Below are 14,422 nucleotides of genomic sequence, written 5' to 3'. Positions count from 1 at the left end.
AGATGGAAGTGTAGAAGAGGTTGTAGGATTAAGTTTTGGTGCACATTAGTTTAAGTAACCCCTCTATATGAAAATCTGGGCGAAGTCACGTGAAGATAGCCACCGATAAGAAATATGTTTTGACAAATTGAAAGGGAGAAGACAATCAAGAGAATGAAGAAATTGAAGATTAAGGATTTTGGAGAAATAGTTTTTGGAAGGTTGTTGATGGCGAGCTGTGCCTATGGAGAGTCGAGTGTAAGCTGAGCTCATGGACAGTTAAGCGTTACCATCATGTCGAGAGAGAAGACAAGAGAAGACTCCAGTAAGGAGAATGAAGATCAGACACATCAATCCTCACTTCAAGAAGAAGGAAGTCCAGGACTGGGTTTGACAAAAGCTAGAATATCGAAAGCTCTCTACGGAAATTGTAAGTTCTTGAGAATCAGTTTTCAATTGGGTTAAAAGGTAAATTTGTAGTAAGTTGAAAATATTTTGTTGAATAAAAGAAAATCCATGAGGCTTGGTTTGCTCTCGGAATCGTTAGGTTAAGTTTAATTGTAGATTTTAATCCAGAATATTATGAATGATTTTAGTTAATTTAATTTGAAGATTTGTCTATTTGTTAAAATATTAAAATATTACGTTTTAAGTTTAGTATTTTGAGTTATGATTGATCGAGAAACCGCTTGTTAAGAAATACTCTTTAGTTAGTTTATGTCAGATTTATTTGAGCTCCAGAAATTGTAATATGTTAAAGTTTTATTGTTTTAGTTTGAAGTTTGTCATAATGTTAGTCGATTATTTGATGGAGGGTATTGAGATAATACTGTTGTGAGTTCCCGTAAGTGTTAAGAAAGTCTAATTGAGTAGAATTATTTAAATAAATTCAAGAATTAAAAATATGTGAACCTGTTAATTTATTTCTTGTAGTTTGGGTACCTTGAACTCATCCCGTTAGTTATTTTATTTAATTTGTTTTTTTATTTCTTTTATTTATTTATAATTTGTTGGCCGGACATGATTCCTCTCCATAACCTACACAACTGAGGGCCAGGACATGCCCTGTTCAGGAGGACCCTGATTTTGTCGAACCATCTTAGTTAAGTTAGATATAAGTTTGAGGTTTAATTTTAAGTATTGGGTTGAGAGTGTTTTGAGTTAGTTAGTAAGTTTTGAGATATCGAGTTTAGATTTAAGTTTGTACTCGTTTAAGTTACAATGGTTTAGTTATTCTAGTGAATAAAAATAACTTGACGCCCTAAGTAAAGTAGTTGTCGTCTCCCAGGGATAGTTCTAATCAGGATTCCTACCTGAAGAAAGGTGCGTTATGGAGTACACCCTTTAGGGGGCAGAAAAATAACGTTACAAATGGCGCCCGACGTGGGGCTGCGCTAAAAAAAATTTTTTTTTTGTGTTGGTGAAGAATTCTTGAGATTGAAATTCATTAGTTTAATTTTATTTATTGCGTGATTGAAATTTGGTTATGAGAGTTTAAGATAGAATTTTGTTGAGTTTTGAAGACTTTTTAGTATTAGATTCATTGAGATATGTTTGACGTCTTTGTTTAATCTTTGTTCGTTAGTAATATCGAGGATAGTTCAGTTATTTTCTTGGCTTGTGGTTGAAGGTTCGCCGGTGATACATTCATTTTATATTAAGTCATTTCCTTTGTTACAATTCTTGAACGTTATTTGTACTATTAAAATTTTATCTTCAGGTTTGATGTGTTAAGGATTAGAGAAAAATGTACATTCTTGTTAATATTAATCCTAAAATTCCACGAAAACAATAGCTCTTAAGCTAAAAGATTTTTATTATTTGTTTATTTACTCTGGTAAAGTCGTGAAATCCAGTATGAATATGTAAAGTATAAGATATAAACCCCTTTTTTCTTTGTTTATTCATGTGTAAGAGTTCTCAGAATTTTCGTTTGCTTTAGTTTATTATGAGGATCCAGTTTATTAATTAATAGAATATTTTTTTTTTGATACGCAATGGTTATGAAAAGATAAAGTTAGTTCCAGAAAATCTCTTTTTCAATAATAAAGAGTTCAGTATAAAAGACCATTAATAGGGATTATAAACTATGCTTTGTCTCTTCAAAATAGTATTTTGGTAATTTTTCATTGTATAAGGCCTAAAAACATGGGATGTAAACATCACAAGTATACGTGCACTTGCAGCGTGCCGTTTGTTACAGACGAACGCCTCAGCCAATCAGCGAACGTGATACAGTACGCGAGAGCAAATCCCGTGATGCCTTACTTTATTCTTGTCGAAGCTGCCAAGCAGTCAAGACGCGTAGTAAGCACCTCGTGTAATCTTACACCTTTCTGCATTATTAAATCAATGGATATCATCAAGTAAACAATATTACAGTGGTATATTAACAAATTAATTCGAGTTGAGTCATTTATCAACTAAGTTAAAAGCGTAAATTAAGCAGTAGAGTATCAAGAGAACTCTATCAGCTAACGCAACTAACGTTCTTTGTGGTAAGTCCCAGATTTAATTACTTACTTTTAAGGAATAATACCACCTTGCATCCTCTTGTATCATGTTAATTATGAAAAAAACAACCCGTGGACGTGTGAAAATTAGGTGTTTAGAAGGGAAAAAAGAACAACGGAACGATGAAGTCACACGAGAAAGTATCGGTTCCTTTGCTTTCCGTTTCTAGTCGTCTTATCTTAATAATAAGGTATTTACCTAAACTCTGACGTGTGGAGAGTCTTCGCTTTTTTAGCAATTTCGCTGCATCACTGTATAATAATAAAGATATTTTATCAGATGAATAATTAACGAGTAAAAAAGTAGAAAAAGAATCTTATTCTTCAACTTATTTAGACGCCGTTGAGGATGTTGGCGATGAAGCTTCTGACCTTTGATAGAAAAACAAAATCATTAATCAAAAATACGACTAACAAACGTACGCAAACTACCGAAACTACGTCTACTGTCAAGAGTAACTAAACCACCCACAGTATACTCCCAAATAGTAATTGAAATCAAATTAAATTCAGAAGCAAATGATTCACTAGCTTTATCGTTAAGGGGTATAAAAAAAAAAGTTAAGAAGAAATAAGTATTCCTATGAATTTTTTGAATGTGCCTGCAAAACATGCCATTGTTTCTTTTTGACTCATACATGTCGTCGATATCCTAGAATTCGTGAGAGCAAACGTTGCTGATACTTATAATTTGGACAAAGCAAAAAATCAAGAGTCGTTTATTCCTGCTGGTGGGTATCAAACACTTAAACATCTAATTGATCAATCAAATAAACTCGACATTATTAACGAGCATATAAAATAGATGGCAAGGCCTGGTGGTTATGTTAAAACTACAATCTTTTGCAACGACAGTTGAAAGCCAATCTCTTGATATGCATAACTATGCTCATGGATCAACAAAAATGAAGGCATTTTCAACAATGCACTACATACCACTATTGAAAACGGATTCGTACAATCGAAATCGATATAAGAGATGAGTTTGGTAAACCTATACCATTTGAACACGGTACGCTGACAGTAACGCCACAGTTATTCCAAAAAGATAACAAGAAAACTTCGCGAGGTGGTCAATGTCGATTTGAGGCTTCTATAAAATAATCTACGTCGAAAATGATGAACCACGTTTTTTTTTCTACGGATAAACGTTTTGAAGAGGTGAAAATCAACTCCAAAGTTGACACCCTATAAAGGTGATTCTTAATTTCCACATATTTCCAATCGAAATTTTCCAAAACGACCTTATACGTTAAAAACAACATAAATAAATGATGAAAAATACCTTTATTTATAAATTTATAAAACTTGCGGATATACATTTTTTTTTTTTATTAAAAAGAACAAAAAATCTATAACTTAAAAACTATTAATTATTCTTAAATAAAACCAATTTCAATCAAAAGAGCGTAAAAAATTACGAGATATGTGTCTTTGCATTTTTTGAAATAACATCAAAATCGATGCCAAAGGAACTATTCCTTTTTTTTCCCAGATTTGTATCAAATTGAAGAAGATAAATTATTTATTTATTGTACGTATTACATATATAATAATTGTCGTAAAAATTTCCGAGATACAATGATTTTTTACACCATGCACGACGGATAATTCCAAATTTTTACATCCTGGAATTTCACAATGAGACTTACAGTTATCTCCAAATGCAAAATCGACTCGATCTTGAGATTCATCTGGATTAATGAATGTATAACTACTTTTGAACCATGAATAACGATGAAGATTAATGTATCGCGGAAAAAAGAGTTGATTATGAGTCAGTGATTGTAATTCAATAATATTATTTCTCAAGTGTAAATTTGAATCATTTCCTCGTAATAGAACACTGTCTGAAAAATGTCTTACAAATTTTTCCCATATCCTAAACCCAAAAACACCTAATGGTTCAATGTGTCTAGTATCCCTTTTAGGACACGCGTTAACGAGAGTCAGGGCGAAATTTGAAACGTAAAGCTAAAGAAAAAATTGATAGTTTAATGTGAGGTTCAGTCTATATACCTCTAGGTTTAACATCAAATGAACGGTTACTTCTGGACAGCAGTTTGGAGAACATCGGCTCTCAAAAGCGAAAAAAACGCGGTATCAAAAAAGTTAAAAAGTCAAAAAAGCAGACACGTAGAGGAAAGACAAAGAGTATAGGCCGTAAAATTGAAAGAAACTCGCGAAAAATAAAGAAGTCAAAAATGGCAAGTAAGAAATCGCGCTGCGTGGCAGACATATTTAAAAATAACTATGGCTTTTCTTCATGTACATTCATGTGAAAGTGCAAAAACAGAGTTGGAATAATTCTCTGTTTCACCTACACAAACAACAATTGAAGGCTCTTTTCGGTCAAAAGGAATTGCGTTAATTGCTCTAGAAGCAAACATCATTGGTCACTGGATAATTCCTCCAGAATTTCCATATTTACTATTATCAGAAGCAAAACAGCACATAAATATTTTGATGACAGCGCAACGTGGTATTCCTTGGTACGAGGGGTCATCATCAATCAAGGCCGTATAGAATAATCTACGGGCTATTAGACATACTGCTAATCAAATTTACACTCGACGGTTCATGCAAAAACGTTTATTAGAGACAGTCGTATGCCAAAAAATTATAAATATCGATGACATCCTTAGTGAACCATCATTAACTGATCCGTCAACCAATGATATCATTTGTTTATATCATGCTGCTCTAAAACACAATTTCACGGGGCACTGTTTAATGTCTGCTGCATGGTATTATAGTGAATGGCTAAAACATTATTTAACAACACCTGGTGTCTTCGAAAACCATTCGTCAATAGAGTCAAAATCTACAGCACAACTACGAGATAACAAAAATTTTAATTTTTGCGCCACTAACTGCGAAGCATGTTATGAATATGCTACAAATTATAGAAGCCCTTCAGTATATTCCGGAGTATACTATAGGCGTATATCTAGCCGACAAGATCCCGGAGCTGTAGACGAAACCGACAGCACTTGTTGTTAATACTGATGGCCACAAGCAACCAAATATTAATAGCAATTTATTTGCACTAAAAACATTGGTACTTCGAGTCAGATGTAGTCAGTAGTGGAGTGAAAAGTGCTCGTGATATACATTTTCTTAGTAAGTACGCCTCGCGCTCGAGAAAGTATAGCTCTCTCGCTCGTGCTCGTGATTAGTGTTCGTAGTTCATTGTGCCTCTCAAAAGTAACTAGATTTTGAACGATTTTCACGTTTTATCGATAAAAAACGATATTTTTATAAAAAAATGCTGATATAACGGAAACGGTGGGAGACAAAACGAAAATAACGGTACTACTTCGAGAGTATATCTACAAGGTAGTGGTACTTTTTGCCTATTAGACTGTGCTATGTCTAGGCGTCGTACAAAAAACGTAAAATCTTATCAAAAACGGCCCCACACTGTAAAAAATTACGCGTTAAATTTCAATGACGAGGATGATAATCTTTGTTCTTTAAATGCTATTTTCGTAAATATACGTAACTTGAAAGATTGGAAAGGAAAAAAAAATAAAATGATATTTTTACAGCATCCAGTATTTCGTAGATATTATAAAGATATTGAATAGAAAAGATTTTTTTCAATGAAAAAGAAAACATAGTAGCCACACTAAGTTTTTGGGGTGGTATCAAATTTTTTGCAATTAAAATCACCTTATTTTTTATGTCATTATTTTTTCTATGTTCACTTTTTCAATGCAATATACTCAATTTTTTATCGTTTTTTTTTGTTCTTGGTTCTTGATTATCGAAAATTATCTTTGATTTTTATTTAAAAAATACTTAATAATTCTAAATGAAATGAAGTTATTTGACTTTGATAAATATAATTGATTTTATCCAAATGCAATTATTTTACGACTTCTCGTAATCTTTCAAGTTACGTATATTTACAAAAATAGCATTTAAAGAACAAAGATTATTTTCCTCGTCATTGGAATTTAGCGCGCAATTTTTAACAGTCCCTGGGGCTGTTTTTGGTTAGTTGCACTTTATGAACAAAGTGTAGCGGAGTAAATGTTGTCGGTTTTGATGTTATGGCAACAATCCCACACTAGTAGTGGGGGGAATAGACGAATGAGTGGAGCCAAGTAGTATAAATAGGCCCGGATTTTGCCGCAGAGATTAGAACTGTCTCCGACACAATAAGTGACGGAGAACAAAGAGAGTCGTTAGCTCTCGGGTAAAATTCAGAGTCGATAGATTCCTTGGAGATAAGGAGAATCAATAGCTCTCTGTCTTAGGGACCTGGAGGTCGATAGCCATCAGGGAAAGATTCGGAGGGTCGATAGCCCTCAACTGGTTCTACTGAAGAGTTAATAGCTCTTCCTTGGAAGGTCGTAGCTCACCAAATTACCTGGAAGGTCGTAGTCTTCCCTCTAGTATCCCGGACGAGTCGATAGCTTGTCCAAGTAGACTCAGATCAACGATTAGAGTAGCAACTGAGAGTCAATAGCTCACAGCTAACCCTTTAAAGAGTCGATAGCTCTTCCTCGGTAAGTCATAGCTCGCCAAGTAACTTGGAAAGTCGCCTTCTCTTCAAGAGTCGATTAGCTCTTGAAGTACCCTAGACGAGTCGATTGCTCGCCCAAATAGTTAGACAGTGGGATCTACTACATATTTGGGTGGGTTTACAATCATTCTCTCCTTACACCAACTTTAGTATCGTTCTCTCTCGCACCGCGTCGCCACTATCAGGCCAATCAAGCGTATTAAGGTATAGATAGCGAATCTTGTAAGTTAGGTTGCGGACATTTATAAGTTAAATTGCGGTTAAATAGTTCCTTAGTTATTGTAACACTAAATAATTGGACAAGTAGGTGAATTAAATGTATGTAGCTGTATATGATATTCATGCAGCGTTATAGTGGTTACTTTTCGTGTCTTTAATATCCTGTTGTATTGTATATATTGTAAATAGAACGTTATTTGCTATACTCGAGATTCATTGGTTTCACTAAAATGAAAGTAAAAGATAACTATTTGTTTTGGAGTTTTTTCACGTAGTAGATTGGTAGACCTGTTGTTTTGTAACATAGCCGTCATTGAATCCTGGCTCAAAAGTCAAGAAAATTTAAGTACGGTGGGAATTTTCTTGAGGACTTGCGGTAAAGAAATTTATTTGTTATAAAAGATTATTATATCGTCTTCATCATTCATACTAGGTGCGTATTTTTGTAGAGTCCGTTAAGGCTGGTTTCAGTATGATTCCACAATTTTTTGTCCATTTCGCTTCATTAATGCCTTCCCCATACTATAAGAGAATTTACAATTTGTTTTGTAGAACCATTTCCAAAATTCTATTACTTTTGCTTTATCTCTTACTGTTCTTAAAATATGAGCAATTTTTTACACAGAAAAATATTTATATCTATAAGTTGGCGCCTGAGTAATTTTTTCGTTGTCTACCAACATAATTATTTTCATAGTCATGCAGCAACTTCATACTAGCACCAACTTTATAAAAAAAGTTGTACTTTTAAGGAAAGAAGATTCTTTTTACTTAAATCGTGGTCCAACGGGCGTTGCAAATTTTTATTCCCGCAAATGAATGATTTCAGGATACAATAGCAATTTATTGTCATAGATGATTAATGGGTTTAAAGAAAGTTTCGTAAGAAACTTCATGTCATTATTGCGCAAAAATTAGAAATTTAACGACGCATAACCTAAAAGATTCTAGTCTGAGCGAAATAGAGACACGGTAGTGCCATCGTCACCGCTATTCATAATTGGTGCTCGAGACACTACTAAAATGAACGTGTCTCCTGATGTAAAAACAAGACATAATTATTCAAAAAATGGCACACAATAAAGTGATATTTTATTGAGCAAGTGAAGTCTCTTTCGAGACCTATTTCAGCTTACATTGATGATATTGTTAACCATTATCATACATTATATAGGATTGTATATACATACATATATATATTTATAAACATTTTGGGTTTAGTGAAAACAGTTTGGTTTTTAGCATAGGAGTTTACAGTCTTTGAGATATTTATAGAGTAAGGAACATATTTTGATATTGGGTTGGGCTATGAATGAGTCCACTGTGAAGATGGGGTTCATTTTTTGTTTTTTCAGAGCTTCTAGGGGTTTATTCTGTTGGTCATTGTGTAAATGACATTGCCAGAGTACGTAGTTAAGGTCTTCTTCATTCTGCCCACATTGGCACCTAGAGGTTGAGCTGAGGCCTACACGGGAAAGTGAGGCTTTGAGGTTGTAGTGATTGGCTCTACAGCAGTTGATGGTGACTATGAACTCTCTGGATAGTTTGTGGTGAAAGAACCATGGTTGTTTACCGTCTTGGTAGAAGTTCTCAAAAAAATATTTCCCTTTGGTAGTCGCTAAGTCTTTGAAGGTTTTTTGTGTTTGAGCCATTGCACTTTTTTTGAAGAGTTCGTAAAGGTCAGAGGGAGGGATGGAAGATGGGTCAGGGAATACTACGTACGTTGCTGCTTTTGCGGCTACGTTAGCTCCATCATTACCTGTGATATTTTTGTGTGATGCGATCCAGTAAAGGTTTATGCTTCTTTTGCAGAGGTTGTTGGTGGTGATGTGATTGTATTTCTTCTTAGATTATAGAATGTATGGATTAACTTTAGAGTTAATGATAGGAGAGTTAAGGCTCTGTAGAACGCTCAAGAAGTCGGAAAATATTGACACGTTTCTTGTGTTGTTGCTTATCGCAATGTCCATTGCGTCACTTATGGCGATGCACTCAGCTGTGAAGATGGATGCTTTGCAGTTCAAACTTCTCATCTTGAGCAATCCAAGTTCATGGCAGATGCAGGCAGAGCCTACACAGGTAGCACCTGACATCTTGCTGCCGTCAGTGTAGATGGAGAGGAAGTTCTGGTTTTCAATGAAGGAGGAAAATAGAGAGTTAGGTTTGGTGGCATGTTGAAGGTCATTGCCCAGCTCAGTATCATGAGGGATGGAGGTTACTAAAGTAGATAGTTCGTTTTGATACATGCTGAATTGACAGATGTTTAGTGTGCTGCTATATTGTGAAATACAATTATTAATACATTGATTTAAGACTGAGCTTCGAGTTACTGACTTCTTTTTGCTTCGTTGAAATTGTTTGTTGATGGACTTGTGTGTTGAGGAGTCAGGAGTTGCCATAGTTTTGGCTAGGAATCGAAGGCAGAGTTGTTTAGCTCTTTCTTTTAGGTAGTTGAGTTTAGCTTCCGCAATGAGAATGTTGGTCGGTGTGCTAAAGCCATATCCAAGAGCGTGCCTGATAGCTGCATACTGTACTCTCTCTAGTTTTGCTGCTGCATGTTTATTTCTTGGGAAGTAGATGAAGCTGCCGTAGTCAATAATTGATCTTACATAGCTTTTGTAGAGGACGAGCAGTGTTTCAGGGCTGGCTCCCCACCATGTACCTCTTAGATATTTGATTATATTGAGTGCTGAGGTACATCTTTTTTTGACAAGTTCAGTTTGCTGTTTGAATGTCATTCTGTAATTAAATACAATACCCAGAAACTTGACTTGGTCTGTAGATTTAATAGTGAGGTTGTTGATTTTGATTTCTAGAGATCCTGGAAGAATTTTTTTGTTGCTGAAGTGTATCAGTTGCGTTTTGGAGGGAGTGAGGTCAAGACCAAGCTGTTGTAAGGAGTCTTTGATTGCATGGATGCTTTTTTCAATGATCTTCTTGCCTCTTTCAGGTGTGGAGAACTTCGTGTAGACTGCAATGTCACCTGCGGATTGACTGACGGAAACTAGTTTCGATAGCTTGTCAGTAATTTTAGATACATATATTATGTATAGAAGTGGACTTAAGACACCACCCTGGGGGACACCTTTGTGGACAAGTCTGGTGTTCTCATTTAGGGCTTCTGTTTTTATTATTCTTTCGTGGGATAGAAACTTGACAAGTTTCAGTATTTTTGGAGAGCACCCTATATCAGCTAGTTTGATTAGCAGCAAGTCCACGTTGACGTTGTCAAAGGCCCCAGCGACGTCTAGGAATGCAGCAGCAACTTCTCTTTTTTTAGAGAATGCTTCTTCTATTTTTAGGGTGAGATTAACTAGGTTGTTTGCACAGGATTTGTTGGATCTGAAGCCGTATTGACTGTCTGGAAGTAGCTTCTCATGCTCAACCCACCATTGTAGCCTGTTTTTAATTAATGACTCAAAAAGTTTTTCATAAGCATGGAGTAAGGGTTATCGGTCTTAAATTGACACCATCAGCCTTTTTGATGAAATGGATGAAGGAGTATTTCCAGCTTCTAGGATAGCAGCTGTCTTGATGCATTTGGTTGAATATGTCCAATAGGATCAATTTGATTTTGATCGGTAAGCTTTTGATTGTAGAGTAGTCGATTCCATTCATTCCAGGCGAAGATTTGTTTTTTTGCCAGAGAGGGTAGCATTGAATTCGTTGAACATAAATAGAGCATTAAAGAATTCACTGTCTTGTGCATCTGGAAGCCATGGAGGGTCGGTTTGTGACCAGGGAGGGCTGATTTTATTAAGAGCTTGGTCTATTTTGTTTTTTTCTCGTAGGTTTTCAGTGGAGGAGATTGGTTTGGAGGTGAAGCGTGTATTCCCATTTCCTAAACGCGGCTCGTCTCAAGCGTTTGACTCTGTTGCACTCTTCGTCCCACCAAGATGCTGGGTTTTTGTGAAATTTCTTGGCTTTTCTAGGATTTTGTCTAGGAGTGGCCTGGTTAATGCTGTCGACTATTAGTTCTGCAAATTTTTCATATTTTTCGTTGGCAGCTAGTGCCTCATATTCTGATGATAAGAAGTATTCGTATTGGCTGTTTAATAGCTGCGAAAATTTGTGCCAGTCTGTTTCAGTCGTTGAGATTTTAAATGTTTTCTTCTTGTAACAGATTTTTTCAGAATCGAGCTCGATGAATATTGGGCAATGATCTGAGCCCCATGTTTCGTTGTTTACCTTGACATGGATTTTGTCAGACACATCCAGAGTAGATAGAACTAGGTCAATGTTTGATTTTCTGCCTTGACGTGCGTCCAGGTGAGTGAGGGAATCTGCATTGTGTAAGAGAAGTTTGTATTTGTCAATAGAGTTGGCAAAGAGTCTACCATTGCGGTCTGTGTGTCGAGAGTTCCATATGATGTTGTGAGTGTTATAGTCACCGACTGATATACAATTGTTAGTTTGAGTGTTGGCTACTATAGTGTCCCAACAGCTTTGTGTGAGTGTGATCCCTGGACGTCGGTAGCAAGCTATTAGGCTAGTAACAGGTTTAATGTTGTTGATTACAATCCCACACATTTCTACAGACGAGTCGGGCGTGTCTAGCTCGGGTATTTCTGTGAATCCTATATTATTTCGTATGAATAGGAGTATACCTCCTCCCCGAGACTCTTCCCCTCCCCTATCTTTTCTGACGGTACGAAATCCCGATAGATGCACTCTGTCTTTTTTTTCAACCAGGTTTCTACACAAATAAGAATATCAAAGGTGTCTTTGATGCTTAATAGTTCAGGTAGTCGTTGCATGATGTTCCTGCAGTTCCAAAAGATAACGGTAGAGGTCTTTTCAGTAGATAAAGCGGAGGGGGCATGTTTTCGGTATCGTTTCGAGTTAGCCAGGGGTATGATTGGAGTCTAAGAACAGTCATACCTGGCTGAGAAGCACTGTCATTGCTTGCTGAAATGTTGTTTTCGATATTCTTGCAATGTTTTGCCACGTGACCTTCCTCTTTACACAAGAAGCAAGTTAGTTTGCTAGAAGATATATATATCCAGTAGGGAGTTTGATCAAAGGTAATTTGCAATCTTAGGGGAAGTTTTTCTACGTCCTCTGGTTGGATATACATTTGTCTGCGAAAGCTTCCGACGTGTACATAGCCTGGAGTAGACATTGCAGCTCTTACGTACAGGATCTTGGACATTGGTTTTATGTTATAAGTTGACAGGGCTTCTTCGATAACTTCGGGAGGAATCAGCGGATGAACGTTTGACAAGATGATTCTCACGGTTTTAGAGATTAAGGGTCGAGTACTAAGTGTGTGATTTTTTACCTTTACTGTGGGGTGCTTTTTTAAGAGTAGGTCGGTGATGTCCTTGGAGCTGAGATAGATGCATACTCTGCCCTGGGAGATTCTAGATATAAATCTGACGTTGATAGGTTGGACAATGGTGCCAATAGCTACAGCGTACTCTTCAATGGTTATTCCGTCAATAGAGTCGAGAATTATGGCTTGTTCTTTTGTTGGGTAGCTGGTCTGCTGGACCATTTCGGAGTACGATGCTGGAGAGGTTGAAGCTTGAGTTGCTGAGTCCATTTTTATCTTGTTGGGTGAATAAGTGCTTCTGTAGTCAGAAACACTCATGTGTGTTAGACAGAGATGGTGTAGGCAAGTTTGCCAATTCACTACGTGAGTGAGAGAGCACGAGTCTTTTCGTTGCTGCTAATAGCGTAAACAAATTTCATTATCACTAGTAAATTAGAACACCGAAAGCTAGAGTAAACACGTCTTAACTCGACGACCACTCAGATCCCCCATAAAGTGATATAAAACATGATAGAGTAAGGCTATAGACAACTTATTACACTATTATCCTTCCTTTCTTTAAACGGAATTCATTGTGTTAACGTCTGTATCAGTCACTTATAAAAATAAAAATGGATGAGACAAAAATCTTTTCTTTCGCAAAAATTATTAATAGTTACAAAGAAATTGAAGAGTCTTCAAAGAGTTATAAAGAACAAGAAAAATGTGGTTTTGTCGTAAAAATTAGCAATACATTGGCTAGTACACTAAAAACTTTTTTTTCTACATCCTACTGAGCGGCCCAGGAAATTTGACTGGACCACTTCAGTGATGCAGGACAATATGCGCGCGCTCAGTAGAATTTACTGAGCAATCCAGTAAAAATTCGTAGGTAAAAAAAATTTTTCTAACTTTAGAAATTTTTCTGGGTTACCAGATGAATTTCTGCTGCGTTTCTGACTAAATTTTACCGAGTGTCTGAGTAAAAATTGGGTTAAAGGTTTAAGAAATCTATAAATTAATAAAAAAGAAAAAGCATTTTTTTGTTAAATCCAATTTTTTATTATATATTTTTCCTGATTAATGGCATAGATAATTTGAGAAATATTCATAAAATCATTTTCTATACCTTTTCAAATGAAATTTTTTGAAATCTATGAGCGAATCATTTAATAATTTTATAAGCATCGTAATGAATGTTGTACTCGGTGTTGTATGTATTACCGTATAAAAAAAATGTCAAATTCATTTTTCAATATGATATGCTTTATAATATGAAATTGTGGACTATTTTCTAATAGCACCTCTAAAATACTATTTTCATTAATAATATTCATATTACGTTTGATCCATTTCAACGTTACAATATTTTTATTATTCATTATTGATGCAAGAAAATTTTCGAGTTGTGATGAAAAATTGTAAATTCCATCATTACTTTTAGGACCCAACGTAAATCTACTTCGGATTTGTTAGTTTAAGAGTCGAGAACTTAATTTTAAATAATTTTTAATGGTTACAGTGAAACATATATTGACACGAGAAAGCAGAGCCCTTGCTACTTTTTTTTCTTCACAGTGTTTGCTCTCATAATGAATCAATAGATGATGTTTAACACTAGTTCTTTCATTGTTAGGGAAAAGCCTTTTTTGTTCTGTTAAATATTTTTTTAGTTCTGTTTTTTATACTGAATGATTTTTGAGTAAATGCGTTTATTTTGGATAAATTTTACAGATTTTTTCATCATTGTATATAATTACCGATATCGATTCACATCAGGGTTCGGCATTAATATTTTTTTTTGTAGTATTATAGGGCAAAATTATCAATTACTTCTGTAATGGATAATTTAGAAAAAAAAAATATCAATTATTAAATAATCATTAATATCGAAAATAAAATTATCAATTACAGTATTAATTG

Source organism: Chelonus insularis, unplaced genomic scaffold, assembly GCF_013357705.1.
Source record: "Chelonus insularis isolate UGA/USDA-ARS -01 unplaced genomic scaffold, ASM1335770v1 contig_77_pilon, whole genome shotgun sequence".
Taxonomy (NCBI): Eukaryota; Metazoa; Arthropoda; class Insecta; order Hymenoptera; family Braconidae; genus Chelonus; species Chelonus insularis.
Note: the sequence above shows the minus strand (reverse complement) of the source record.